At 52.1% G+C, this 13,298-nt stretch overlaps 1 pseudogene; it reads left to right on the top strand.

Annotated features, from left to right (window-relative positions):
* Positions 1-13,298, top strand: part of LOC150016194 (maestro heat-like repeat-containing protein family member 7) — a 51,956-nt pseudogene that overhangs the window by 26,866 nt on the left and 11,792 nt on the right.

Genomic DNA, 13,298 nt, shown 5'->3' with positions numbered 1-13,298 from the left:
TACAATCTATGTTTAACAAGAAGTTTTAGAGAAAGGGTGATCAGGCCTCACTGAGAAGGTCCTCTTCTTACAGGAGCCAGGGATGAGAAAGAGATCCCCAAGACGGAACTGTATGAGAGCAACAAGCGTTTCCTGGGGCCCTACAATCCCGTCAGCCCACGCCAGAACATTCTGCGTGTGATCACGGTGACTGCTTGCTGCCTGCCAGCCCTGGGCCTTCCCGGGAATGGGGGAGAAGGGCAGCACCAGCCTGCCCAATGCCCTCCCCTCCTCTCCCATCTTCCAGGAAGGCTTCCCTGACCACATGGGCCATCCTGAGTGCCCATGACCCCTCTGGTCTGAGCCACAGTGACTGGGCTGAGTCACCCAGCTCTGGGGCCACGTTGCCTCTTGTTTTGCAGCTCCTCCCCAGAGGTTGCGGGCTCTCCCTGCTGACCTCTGAGTGTGCTTGGTGGTGTTTATGGATCTGTGTATGGCTCATTCAGGGTCTGTCCATGTGTGCCAGCATCTCTGTGCCTTTGTTTCAGGAATTCAGAAGCTTCCTGGGGCCCGAGGAGGTAAAGGACTTGTTGCTAGCAGCCCTGGAAGGGCTGAAGGGTGCCTCGGAGGCTCGGGGGAAAGACTCAGGGGTGACGATGCGGCTGGCCTCAGAGATGACACTCAGCTCAGCGCTGCATTGTTACGAAGACAGGACACTGGAAGTGGTAAGGCCCCTGGGAGTGGGGGCTGGGCTGGGAGACCCCACAGGGCCTGCTCGTCCCTCAGGTAAGGCAGGGGTGGTGGTGGCTGAGTTCAAGGCAGGGAAGAACTCACCCATCCAGTGTGGGGCAGCGGGGGTGGGCAGTGAAGACAGAGTAGCTCGCTTTCAGGGAAGGAGCAGGCACTCTGCCCACTTCCCCATTTCTCTCCTGTGTGTCCCCTTCTATCCTATCACTCCTTTCCTCCTCCGTCTCCCTGCCCCCACAACTCCCTTGGCCTCGCCATTGGCCCTCTGCGTGCTCATGGCTTCCCGCCGTCCTCCAGATCCCAGAAATCACGGAGGCCGTCTACGTGCAGCTGAGCCACATCCAGGAGCCACAGGCACAGAAGGTGGCCCTGTTGCCCGTCTCTCTCCTGGCCAGCTCCTTTATGCCCGAGGTCATGGACGCCCTGCTCCTGTGCCCTCTCCCACTAGACAGGTACCAAGGTGGGGGTTGGCCTCAGAGGGTTGAAGCAGCCCCCGCCCGGGCCTGGGACTCTTCTTCTACCCAGAGGAGTCCCTTGCCCTTCTAGACGGCCCCTCTTCTGTGATCCGTGGTACTACGACGACCATTAGGCACTTCCCAAACACTGCTAGCTGTCTTTGCTCAGCATTAATAGTGCAATAACCCCATTCTACAGATGAGGAAACTGAGGCTCAGGGGAAGTTTCTTACCCTAGGCATCCACTGAGCCAGCAACAAAATGAGGACCTGAACTCAGATCTGACCAACTCCAAGCCCAGAGCTCTATAATGATGCCATAGAAAGGAGGCCGGAGTGACAGTCCTGACTCAGCTTTCAGCTGCTGTGTGGTCTTGGGTAGCCTGCTTGTGCTCTCTGGGCTTCAGTTTTCCCCCACAGGCCAAAGGAAGAAATAATGCCTGCATTCCCACTCCATATGGGTGGTTGTGCCGAGTAACGCAGCCAGTTGTGCCGGGTCCATGCAGGAGGGCGCACTGTGCCCTCAGCCTTCAGGGAGCAGGTGGTCTGATGGGCAGAGGGGACTGTGGCCAATGGTGAGCTCATGGCCAGGAGAGACCAGTGTGACTGGTGCAGCCTCCTGGCCCTGGAAATGGTCCCACACCTTTGAATGACTAAATCAAGGCAGAAAGCGTGTGGTCCACATCTTAAGATGGTTGGTTGAGAGTGAAGGTAACAGAATTGTGCAGAGCTATGCAAATGGGGTGTGTCTCTAAGAAGGAGAGTTGGTGTCATTCACAGAAGCCAAGGACATCAGTGGTGAGGGCTGGGGTGACACATATCTGTCCTCCCACCTGCAAGAATTTAAACCTTGTGACTGCACTGCCCACCAGAGGGTTTGCTTCTTGGAGCCACTAGTCATGCAGACTCACAAGGCTGCGGAGGCCACACTTGAAATCAGAGTCACTCAGGATATAGGACAGGATGGCATCAGGGGCTCCTCTTTGCAGGAGACCTTGCAGCAGCCCATGAAGCTGGCCAGACGGAGCAGGAACAAAATTCAAGGAGGCCCTTGCTCTCAGGTGACCTGCCTGCCTGCACTTGTGTGAGCCTGAGAGTGAGGGACTCCTTACGTTTTGTGCCCTGGATGCTTCACTTCCCTTACGCCAGCCTTGGCCCTGGTTCCAAGAGTTGGTCTCGTGGGTCTCAGGCGGAAGGTGCGGGAGCTGCCTTATAGCTTAAGTGGCTCAGGCCACACGGGAACTAGCATTTCTTCTAACAACTCTATAGACTTGGCTTCCAGGGTCCCCACAGGGACAAGCACAGTCACCCCAGGAAGCTCAATGCTACAATGTCCCCATCGGTTCTTATAGTTAATTTATAGTTCCTCCCAGCTCAGATGCAATTTACCAGTTGGGTCACTTTTCCCATAAACAATGTTACCTAGCAACATAGTTGACATACTATCTGTATCAGGTTTCCAGGGGAACAGAGCTGGAAAGTTAATGGGAGGCTCACATGTTCCTGCAGAAGGTAGAAAGGGCTGGGTTAACCCTGTAGCTCACCGGCCCATCAGAATGCCCGCAGGCCGGTGCCGCCTGGTGCAGGCGCCTTCCCCTGCCTGGGGTACTGCCTTCTAAGGGACAGGGGCGTGGGCTTCTTGATATCATGTGACAGATGCAGGGTCCAGGCCCCAAAGGGCTCCTTGGCCTGGGGGAAGGAGCACAGGCTTTGGGACACCAGACCCGGTCACTTCTTGATGATACAACTCATGAGCTGTGTTGTCTTAGACTGGTGACTCCACGTCTCTGAGCCTCAACTCTCCATGTCTAAAATGGGAATAACAACCCACCTTGAGGGTCATTGTTAGAATTCAGTGACCCTGAATGTCTTAAATGTCTGTTCGTATCTGTATCCCCAGAGATATGCTTAGTGCCTGGACGATAGCAGATGCTTGATATTTGCTGAAGTAATAAATTGTCTGTAAAGCACCTGGCATAATAGCTGGGAAATAGGGTTTTGTATCGCTGTTAGCCCCCTGCCTCACAGGGAGTGTTTTCTGGACCATTCCAGGAATTTGCTAGCATGCCCATGGGTAACAGTGGGAAGCTGGGTTGCCCCCGCGGGCCTGGTCCCCATAACTATCTTACCCCCAACCTCCCAGCAATGGAGCAGAGATGTGGAGGCAGCTGATACTGTACAAGTACAGCCGTGATATCAAAAAGGTCCTGGACCTGCTCCTGCTCATCCTGAAGGAGGAGCCTGTCACCAAGAAGGGCGGGGCCTCCAGCAAGCCACTAGCGGTGAGCCCTGTCTGCCTGCCCCTTTTCTCCTCCCCCCTCCTGCTGGACTCAACCCGCCCAGCTTCTAGGGTGCTGCTCTGTGAGCAGCTAGTTGTGTGGCCTTGGGTAAGTGTCTGTCTGTCTGCTCTTGACTGTGATCCATCGATGGCAGCAGTGCTGCTACTTACAGTTACGTCAGTGGCCTGGAATAGTAAACGTCTAACATTTACCTGGCACAGAGCAGATATTCAAGAAATTTCAACTGATATATTTAACAATTGTTTATTGAGCACACGTAAGTTCTGGAGACTCAGCAGAGAGCAAGACATTCTGAGGGAGGGAAGCAAATAAGCAAAGATATGGGGAATGGAGGAGTGGGTGGTATTATCCTTTACAGAGGGAGATCCTCCTGTTTAGGAACAGTGTGTGTCTTGCCCAAGGTCACACAGCCATTGAGTGGTGGTGGCAGGACTCAAACCCAGATCCCGTGCTTCCCCATCGGATCTCTCTGCCTCTCTCTGCCAGCATCGAGCTCTATGGATCAGGCACCCCGTGCCCTCCCTGATTTCGGCATTTAATTCACTCCTCCCATGTATTCTCCAGTCACTCATCCATGCGTCTTGCTGAACAAGCATAGTTTCAGCATAGATACAGTGTGGGCAAATTTTTACCTTGTGGCATTGATACACCATTTGAGCAAGATTAAGCCAATAGCAGAGCCTTATGGCACATCACCAGAGGCTTTTCTCTACACCGCAGACTGCTTTCTTTGAATAAAGTATTAGTTTTGGGCTGCTGACAAGTGGAAAGGCTTTGATTCCAAGAGACTCATCTTACCTCTGCCACTGCCTCTCTGTGTAACCTTGGCCAGTCACTTCCCCCTCCTTAGCTTTCATAGTAAGATCTGTCAAATGAGTAGTCATAACTCTTGCCTCTCTGTCTTACCTGTTGAGAAGAGTGAGATAGTGGATGCGTGAAAGGGTTTCCTAAGCCGTGAATTACAAATAGGGGCCGTTTATTGTTCTCCTCCAGCCCACATTATGTCATTTATTTCCATGGGAACAAGTCATGGGCTCTTTCACTTCACAATTAAATGGGCCAGCTGCATGGTGGCACAAATTTCAATCATTTCTTTAGGAAGCAGTCTCCCTTCTCCTTCATTCACTTCTCACCACATCTGTGGGGCTGGCTGGACGAGGCCCAGTGACCTCACCTTATGGAGGATGAATCTGAGGCTCAAAGGGGGGCAGGGAGCGGTGGAGCCAGAAAGAGCCATCAGGTCTTGTGACCCCAACCCATTACTGCCTGCTCCCTGCCCCCACATTGTCCTGCAAGTCAGGGAGGATTCAGTGAGCCAAGTGTGAGGGGTGGGCCCAGGCCAGGACCAGAGTGAATGTAGGTGGGGAAGTTGGAGGGGGACAGCGGTGAGTGCAAATTTGGTCCTTGGGAACCTGGTGGGACAAATGCCAACGAAGCCAAATTCCCAGGGCTTGGGAGGATTGGTGTCGGGGAGGGTGTGTGAGGCAGGTTGTCATGGAGTTCAGAACAGGTCCTTCCTGGCTCCTGCTCCAGGCTGCGGCTTGTTTCTTTTAGCTGCTGGCCACATGGGGAGGCAGTGAGGGCAGTCCACCTTAATGGCCCAAAGTAAAGGGTCAGCTGGTGCCCCTTTGCGGTCTTTGTTCCTGTGGTACAGAAGAGGAAGAGGAAGGGCATGCCACAGCCCTATCTGAAACCCTCGGTTCAAGACTCAGCCCTGCACCCCAGGGGCTAGGTGACCCTTGGGCAAGTCCCATCACCCCTCTGCTCTTGTCTCCTCACTGGCACAGTGGGATCAAGACCACCACCATGATCTTCCAGGGGTGTGTCAACATCAAAGAGGCAGGCTTTTGTTATTGCTCCAGTGCAGGGCTCACCCACAAAGCCAGGAGTGGGAGTCGGGATTCGGGAAGATCTGGGCTTTCCCAGGCCACGCCAGAGTAGAGCAAAGATCCAGGTCTGACCTCCTAGAGAAGCAGTCCACCCCCTGCCAGCAATGCTGAGACAGTGGGCCAGGACTTCCCACACGCCTCTTCTCTGCCCCCAGGCAGCCAGCGGCCTGTGTGAGCTCCTGTCCGTCGACAGCTGCCTGGACCATGTGAGGCGCATCTATCCCCAGCTGCTTCTGGCCTTGCTCGTTCAGGTGCATTACCACATCGGCCTCAACCTGTCTGGCCTCGTGGGTTCCCACAAGGATGCCAAGGAGGATGCACAGCTGTCTGCCTTCGTACCTGTGCGGTATGCTCCTGCTGTTCCTGGCTCAGGGAGGGCCACCCCCCAAGGGCCCTTCTGAAAGTCTTTAGGGCAATCGGTAAATAGAAATCAGCTGTGAGACTTGACGAGAAAACAGAACCACACTTCTATGAGAGGCAATCATTTGTTCAGCAGCTATTTGTGAACCCTTGCTGTGTGTCAGACTCTGCTTAGTGCTGGGCTGCGGGAGAGAATCGGCCCTCCCCAGGGGGGTTTTATCTAAGGCCTGAACATCCAGTTTTAAATGATTAATTGGAATAGGTAATAAATGGACATGGTAAAAATCTCAAAAGACATTTTCTTCACCCAGTCACCCTCCCCAGAAGGACAGAGTTCTTTCATGACCTTCCAGAGGTGGTGTGTACAAAGATAAGCACACATTTATTTCTCTGTTTTTCTACCGATGGAACTGTGACCCTTACGCAGTTACACATTTTCGCTTTTAGCATATATTATGTCTTGGAGATCATTACATATAGTGCCACCCATTATTTTTCACAGCTGCATGATATTTCCATGTAAAAAGTTAATTTCAATGTTAATTTCAATGTACCGTAATTTATTTCACTAGAGTCCTCTTCATTTAGGCACTTTGAAGCCCTTTTTGAATACAAACAATGCTGCCGTGAGTTTGCTTGTCCACATGTCTGTATGTGCACACATGCGATCGTATGTATAGGAGGAATTCCTGACAGCAGAATGGCTGCAGCACAGAAGGTTTCTGCATCTAAATAGTCAGGTGGAATAGGAATGTGTGGGGAAAAGGGTTCTTGACCAGTGATGTGATGGAAGAGAAATTGCACTATATCCTAAAGCAACGAACTTGCCAAATAGCCTCCAACAAGGGCACCGCCACCAGTGGTGTATGAGTGTCTGTCTCCTCGCATTTTGCCAGCACAATACTGTATAAAACATTTTCATCTCAGCCAGTCTGAGAACTGGGGGAAAAAAGGTACAGTAGTCCCTCTCTATATCGCAGTTCACTTATCGCAGCCTCACTGCATCACGGAATTAAAAAATATATATTATATTTCATTATTTATCGCGGATTTTTCGCTATATCACGGGATTTTGTGGTACTGTATACGTATGGTGTTAAAGTTACGTAGGTTTCAGAGTGTAGAATAAATGTAAGTTTCCTACTTCACGGGGGAGGGGGCTCTAGAACGTAATACCTGCGATAAGTGAGAGAATGCTGTATTTTGCTGCAATTTTAGTTTGTGTTTCTCTTCTTGTGAGCGGGGTTGAGGTTGAGATGCTGTTTGTGTTTTCTGTGAGCCACTTGTTCTTGTCCTTTGTCCAATTTTATACAAAACTGTTGGGAATTTTCCTTAATTATTTGTAAAAGCGCTTTACATATTAAGGACACTGCTCTTTGTCATTTATATTCTAGTTTGTTACGTGACTGGCAACTATTTTATTGTTTATTTATTTTTTGTTTGTTTGTTTTTGCCACTCAGAGATTTTAAATGTATGTAGACCGGTTTGTTAGCTTTTTCCTTTCTGGCTTCTCTTGAGTGTTATGCTCACAGTGGTGCATTTTGAGGGGCACAGGGCAAGCAGTTGTGCAGCTGGGCTTGGATTTGAGTCATGGTTCCACCACTTTGTGCTTTGCACTTTAGGGAAACTACCTTAACGTCTTGGTGGCTTGTTCCTTTGCCTATAAAATGGGGTAAGAGATTTCTACCCCCTAGGTGTGTTGTAAGGACTAAAGGGGATGACATCACAGCAGGACACTGGCTCTCATTCCCCTGGCGCTCACAGGTGCTGCCATGAGGGTGTCACCCCTGACTCAGAAAGCTGGTGGCTGGAGGGAAAACAAAACCAGAGGAAAGTGGAGGGGGCACTGGAGGAGGAAGAAGAGGAACACATCGTGGAAAAGTCCTGGGCTGCCGAGTGAAGGTGCAAACTCCGGACATGGAGGGCTTCAATCCGCTGACGCTTGCACCAGAGAGCTGGAAGAGAGCCTGAGCGCCCCCCCTCACCTCTGCCTCGCAGGAGGCAGCACCTGAGACAGAAAACCAGAGGTGGGCAAGTGCCACGCTGAAGGGGACCAGAAAAGCCACGGGGTGGTACCTGGGTGGAGAGGGCTGCATGCTGGGTCCCACCTGGAACCTCCAAGTGTGACCTTATTTGGAAAAAGAGTCTTTGAAGATAATTGAGGAGCTTGAGATGACATCCTCCTGGACGAGCCAGGTGGGTCCTAAATGCAGCAGTAAGTGTTCTTACACGAAGAGGAAAAGACGCACACGGAGGGGAAGGCCACGTGAAGAGAGGCAGAGACCGGAGTGCCGCAGCCACAAGCCAAGGAACGCCATGAGTCACCGGAAGCAGGCGGAGGCCGGGACGGGTGCTCTCCTCGACCTTCAGAGGGAGCAGGGCCCTGCTGGCAACTGGATTTGGGACTTGTGGTGTCCAGAATGGAGAGAGAATAAATTTCTGTTGTTTTAAGCCACCAATTATGTGGCCATTGGTTAGGGCAGCCCGAGGAAACTAGGCACCGGGGCGTGGAAGCCAAGTGGGTCGTGGGTGCTCCAGGCCCCGGTGAAGGAATGGAAAAGCTCTAAGGAGATGGCTAAGTGCACAGAGACTGTCGCACCCTCCCGTGAGGAGAGGTGGGTGGAGGCGATGAGTGTGGGCACCAGCTCTGTCACACAGACTTGGGTTTGACGGGGGTGGGGGCGTCCTGCTGGACCGGACACCATAGATAGAGCTTGACAGTGCATCCCGTGCAGTCCAGCTTCCATGCTCTGCAGCAGCCTCGGGCTCTGAAGCAGCTGGTGTTAGATCCTTGCTCCCTGCCCTCTTCCCACCCCCCATCCCAGTGCAGGAACAGGGCAACACTGGCTCCATTTGCTGGGAAAAGCCAAGGACCTTCCAGGAAGGTGAAGCTCGCAGAGTTGGTGTTTGGAGAGCCGAAGGAAATGCACCCCCTACCCCGCAGCTTTCTCCCAACAGTGTACCTCTGCCTTTTTACAAAGCAGCGCAGGCTGGCCTTCTTTGGGCTTTTCCAGGTGTCTCTTCGGGAGTGAGGTGGGGAGGAAGGGTGATGAAGAAGGTCATTTTTGTTAAACTTTGGAGCCTTATTGAGAAAGTGGTGAAGTGGGAGAAGACAAACTATGAATGACGTAGCTCTGTGTTTGGAAGTTTTGGCCTAAATCTACATTCTTTGTGGGCTGCACAGATGAGGTCAGGGGTCTACTGTGACTGTCTGAAACCTCTTAAGTCACATTCTTTTCTGTGGAGCTTCTGAGCCCTGAGCTCAATGCTGTCCCCAAACCAGTTAGCGAGAGGCGACCAACTGCCACCGGACATGGAGACACATAACAGAGAGCACATGCAGGTGGTTCGTTCTGTTTTAGTTAAAGGTGCTGCTAATACTGGAACTGGAAGGTATAACCTTCCTTCTCTAAACAAAATGCATAAACCTCAGCTTAGCCAGTGCTGGGAGTTTCAGGGGCAGAGGGAGGACAGTGGATGGGAGAGTTGGGGAGGGTGAGCCCTTGGCTGTTAGGGTGAACAACACCTGGGACCTGCCCCACTGCATCCCCTCGTGTGTGTGTGTGTGTGTGTATGCATGTGTGTGCATGTATGCACGTGTGTGTGTAACTTGAAACTCTTAACGGCATGGCTGGTGAAGGACTGTCCCCGACAGCACATGTTTCAAAGAATCCGCACAAGGATTGCATGACTTGAATTTCTACACTGGACTCATATTCATTACAAAACCCCAAACAGAAAAATTCAGAGCAAATTCCTGAACATCACCTGAGTTCCAAAATGCTTTGATGCCTTGTCCGGGATCCTGAGAACCACCAGCCGTGGGCATCAGCTGAACTATGCCCACAAAACTGTGTCTTAAACTCTTAAAGCAAGGGTTTGGCTTTCTGGAAAACTGTGTTTAAATGTAAACTTTATTACACACATTGTCAGTTTTTATTTTACTAAAGGCTCATACACGCATGCACAGATCTACACGCGTGCATATCCAGACACACACATATACAAGATATTCCCATGAGCAGCCGGGGCCGTGGCAGGCACGCAGGAGGATGACAGCCCCTGGTGGAGCCCTCCTTCTGCTCCCTCGTACCGGGGCTCCTCAGGCCCACCCAGGGCCTTCAAAGCACAGACCGGCGTCCCAACCTGATAGTCCCCGGGTTGCGCAGGCTCCCCAGGAACTTTTGTTGTGCACCTAGACTTGGGACTCACTACTTAAGTGTCCTGAGCGAATGAAGGACTCAGGGTTGGACAGGAGACTGTGTGTGAAGGAGCAGAAAGGACTGTCCCATGGAGCTCCCCCCGCCATGGGCTTGATGGGGGTGGAGGGCAAGGTTGAGGCAGGACCTGGGCGGCGGGAGGCTCCAATCCAACCTCTCCATTCAGTAAAGAAACTCAGGGGAAAGGGAGGGTAAAGCAGCAGCCCCAAAGAGAGGGACATCTTGCTTCTGTTTACTTTCTTGTTCTCAAAGCTAATAATTGTTTGTAAAAAAGCCACTTTTTGTGGATCCACTGGACACCACTAGCTATTGATTAGCATGACAGAGAGGAGCTTGTCTGGCCAGATGGGAGCTGATGGTGGGAGAGTCCTGGGTGGAGGGCGGCCCAGCCTACTGGGGGGGGGGGTGAAATGAGGTCTCAGCTCCCTTATCTTGGCAGCTGGGTGGTCAAAGTGGTGAAAACCCTGCTGCTGAAGATGGGCTGCTCGTCCGAGGCCACCTTTCTGGATGAGCAGGGCGGCTGGGAGCTCATGGGACAAGCGGAGAACCACCACCGAGGAGTGTCCCTGCTGGCTAGGTGAGGCCAGGGGCCCCCAAGGCAGGCGTTGGAGGGAGGGGAGGGACCTCAGCGTCTTCAGACAGACTTGGGTTTGCATGTCTCTGGGCAAAACCCTTCCCTCAATCCATCACCTCTCCTCTAAAACCAGCAGATCCTGTCTGCCTTGGTGGATAGACAATATAGATGTGAACGATGGTACATGCTCTTCAGAGCAAACTGGTTACCACAGTACCTGGCAAAAGCAGAGCACTTAGGTTGTTTATAAAGCACCTTTCCTCACAGCATCATGAATTTAATACCCCCAATGCTACAGAAATGATGGGATGGCTGAGAGGTTCAGAGTGTGGCCTTGGAGTTGGTCTGCCTGCATCTGAATGCCCGCTTGCTGCGTTCCATCTGTGTGACACAGGGCAAGTTACATCCCTGTCCATGTCTCTGCTTTCCCTTCAGTAGTAAGGAAGTAATAATAGGACCCACAGCCAAGATTTGGGGTGAGGATTAAGTAAAGAACTTGGAACAGCCCCTGGCATATGGTCAGAGCTCAGACACACAGGTTAGCTCTTACTATCGTTATGCTGCCTGGTGGGGCAGGAATTACTGATGCAGAGGACGATGCCAGAGAGGGACAGTTGTGTCCCAAAGGTCACACAGCCAGGAAGTGGCCAAGCTGGGAAATGACCTGCTGACCCCAACTGGGGCTCTTCCCTGCAACCACACACAGCCTCCCATGGGGTCAGGAGAGGACAGACACCTTGATTTTAAAGATGTGAGTCCTGCAGGAATGCCTGCCTCAGCCCTGCACCAAGTGCCCAGGATGGGGTCTCCTTGGGGTCTCAGGATACAAGCACATTTATTGAGCACTTACTATGCTTGAGGCACCATGCAAAGAGCTGTATGTATGTGGATTATTCCATTTAATTCTCACCGCGACTGATGAAATAGTACTACTGCTATCCCAGTGTTCCCAAAGAGGAAACCAAGGCACAGAGAAGTTAAGTGACTTGCCAAAGTCACACAGCTAGTGGTGGGGCCAGGATTTGAACCCGAGCTGCCTTACTCCAGTCTGTGCACAGCTGCCACACTTCCTGGGTTCGCTGATAATGGAGCATAGTGCAGTGGTCCCCAGACTTGAGCAAGCAGGGCTTGTTTCAACACTGATTGCTGGGCCCCACTCTCCGAGTTTCTGATTCAGTCGGTCTGGGATGGGGGCCCGAGAATGTGAATTTTTGACACGTATCTAGGGATGCTGATACTGCTGATCGAGGGGCCACGTTTTGAGAACCACTGACTTGGTACAACGAACAAGGCAGCTGGAGTGGGGGGCCCTGGGCTGGGGCGCCAGCTCTGCCATTTTTCCAGTTCTGTGATCCTGAGCAGGTTACACTCGAAGCCCCTGTCCCTTTATTTATGAAAATGGGAATAATAATAATGGTAATCTGCTCGAGGCTTAATGGGGAGGATCAAATGCAATAACAATGTGAAAGCACCTGGCTGCTGCCGGGCGCTTAGTGAGTGGGTCCTCACACCCTCTCCTTCCGGCCTCCTCCTCCTGGGGTGGTCCTGTTCAGTGGGCAGTCTGAAGCCAGGCTGTCTTACTGATTTGCCCTGTGCTGTTGGGCAAGCCACATTCCTACTCTAAGCCTCAGTTTCCCCATCTGTAAAACAAAATAGTTAAACTAGATGGCCTCTGAGGTCCTGTCCAGGTGGGAAATCCTGGGAATGCAGAAGCCCAGGTGACCCTGTCTTGTCCATGGTTTGCAGAGTCTCAGCCAGACTCCCACGCAGCAGGCCTCCCTGGGGCCGGAGAGCCTGAGGGACTGTTCCCCTTCCCCACCTGCAGGGCCATGGTGCACTGCTCCTGCGAGGACCTGTGCCGCGTCCTCTACCTGCTCATCCCGCTCCTGGAGCGAGGCGACGAGAAGCACAAGATCACCGCCACCGCCTTCTTTGTGGAGGTACCAATGGGGCACCGTGTGCAGGATGGGGCTGCTCCCAGGCCTTCCCCTGAGCATAGGCTTCAGTTCACATTAGCGGTCTTTTGTCCTGCGCAAATAGTACTTAACAATTGACAGCCTGTCGTGCGCATGATTTCTCGTGAATGTGAAGAGCTCCTTCTTCCCTCCCTTTTCTCCTCCTCTCTCCACTCCTTCACCCCATTCCACTCTTCTCAGACCCCTTCTGTTCCCCAGGCAACCGCTATCCTTTGCTGGGCATTTCTGTATGCCAAGCACCAGATTGGAGCTATAAACATACGTTTGACTCTGTCCTGCCCTCAATGAATCCTTGGTGCAACAAAGGAGCGAGATGACATCCTCGTTATAACATGGGGTGCTGTAGAGTGATGTGTGCTATGATGGGGATCATCAGGGAGGGCTTCCTTGAGCAAGTGATATCTAAGCTGAGTGAGTGTGTGTGTGGGTACTAGGAGGGGGTTGCTGGGGAAAGATAAGTCAGGACATGGATAGGGTCAGACCCAGCAGGAGAGACTGACTTATAATAATAGAACATGTACTGAGCACTTACTACCTTCCAGGCACATTCTAGGAGCCTTACACATACCGATTCATGTAATCCTCACACAATCCGGTGGTGCAGATACCATTCTATCTCCCATTTCAGATGAATAAACAGGCACAGATTTAAATAACTTTCCTAAGGCCATGCAGCCTGTAAGTGGCAGATCCGGCATTCAAACCCAGACATCTGAGCTCTTAGAACACTGTGTGTATGTGTGCGCGCGTGTGCGCGTGTGTGGTAAAATACACATGGGGCAAAAGTAGGTTTACACT

The sequence above is a fragment of the Furipterus horrens genome, unplaced genomic scaffold (genome assembly GCF_987537825.1).
Source record: "Furipterus horrens unplaced genomic scaffold, mFurHor1.1.pri manual_scaffold_3, whole genome shotgun sequence".
NCBI lineage: Eukaryota > Metazoa > Chordata > Mammalia > Chiroptera > Furipteridae > Furipterus > Furipterus horrens.
Note: the sequence above shows the minus strand (reverse complement) of the source record. Positions and strands in the feature narration are given on the sequence as shown.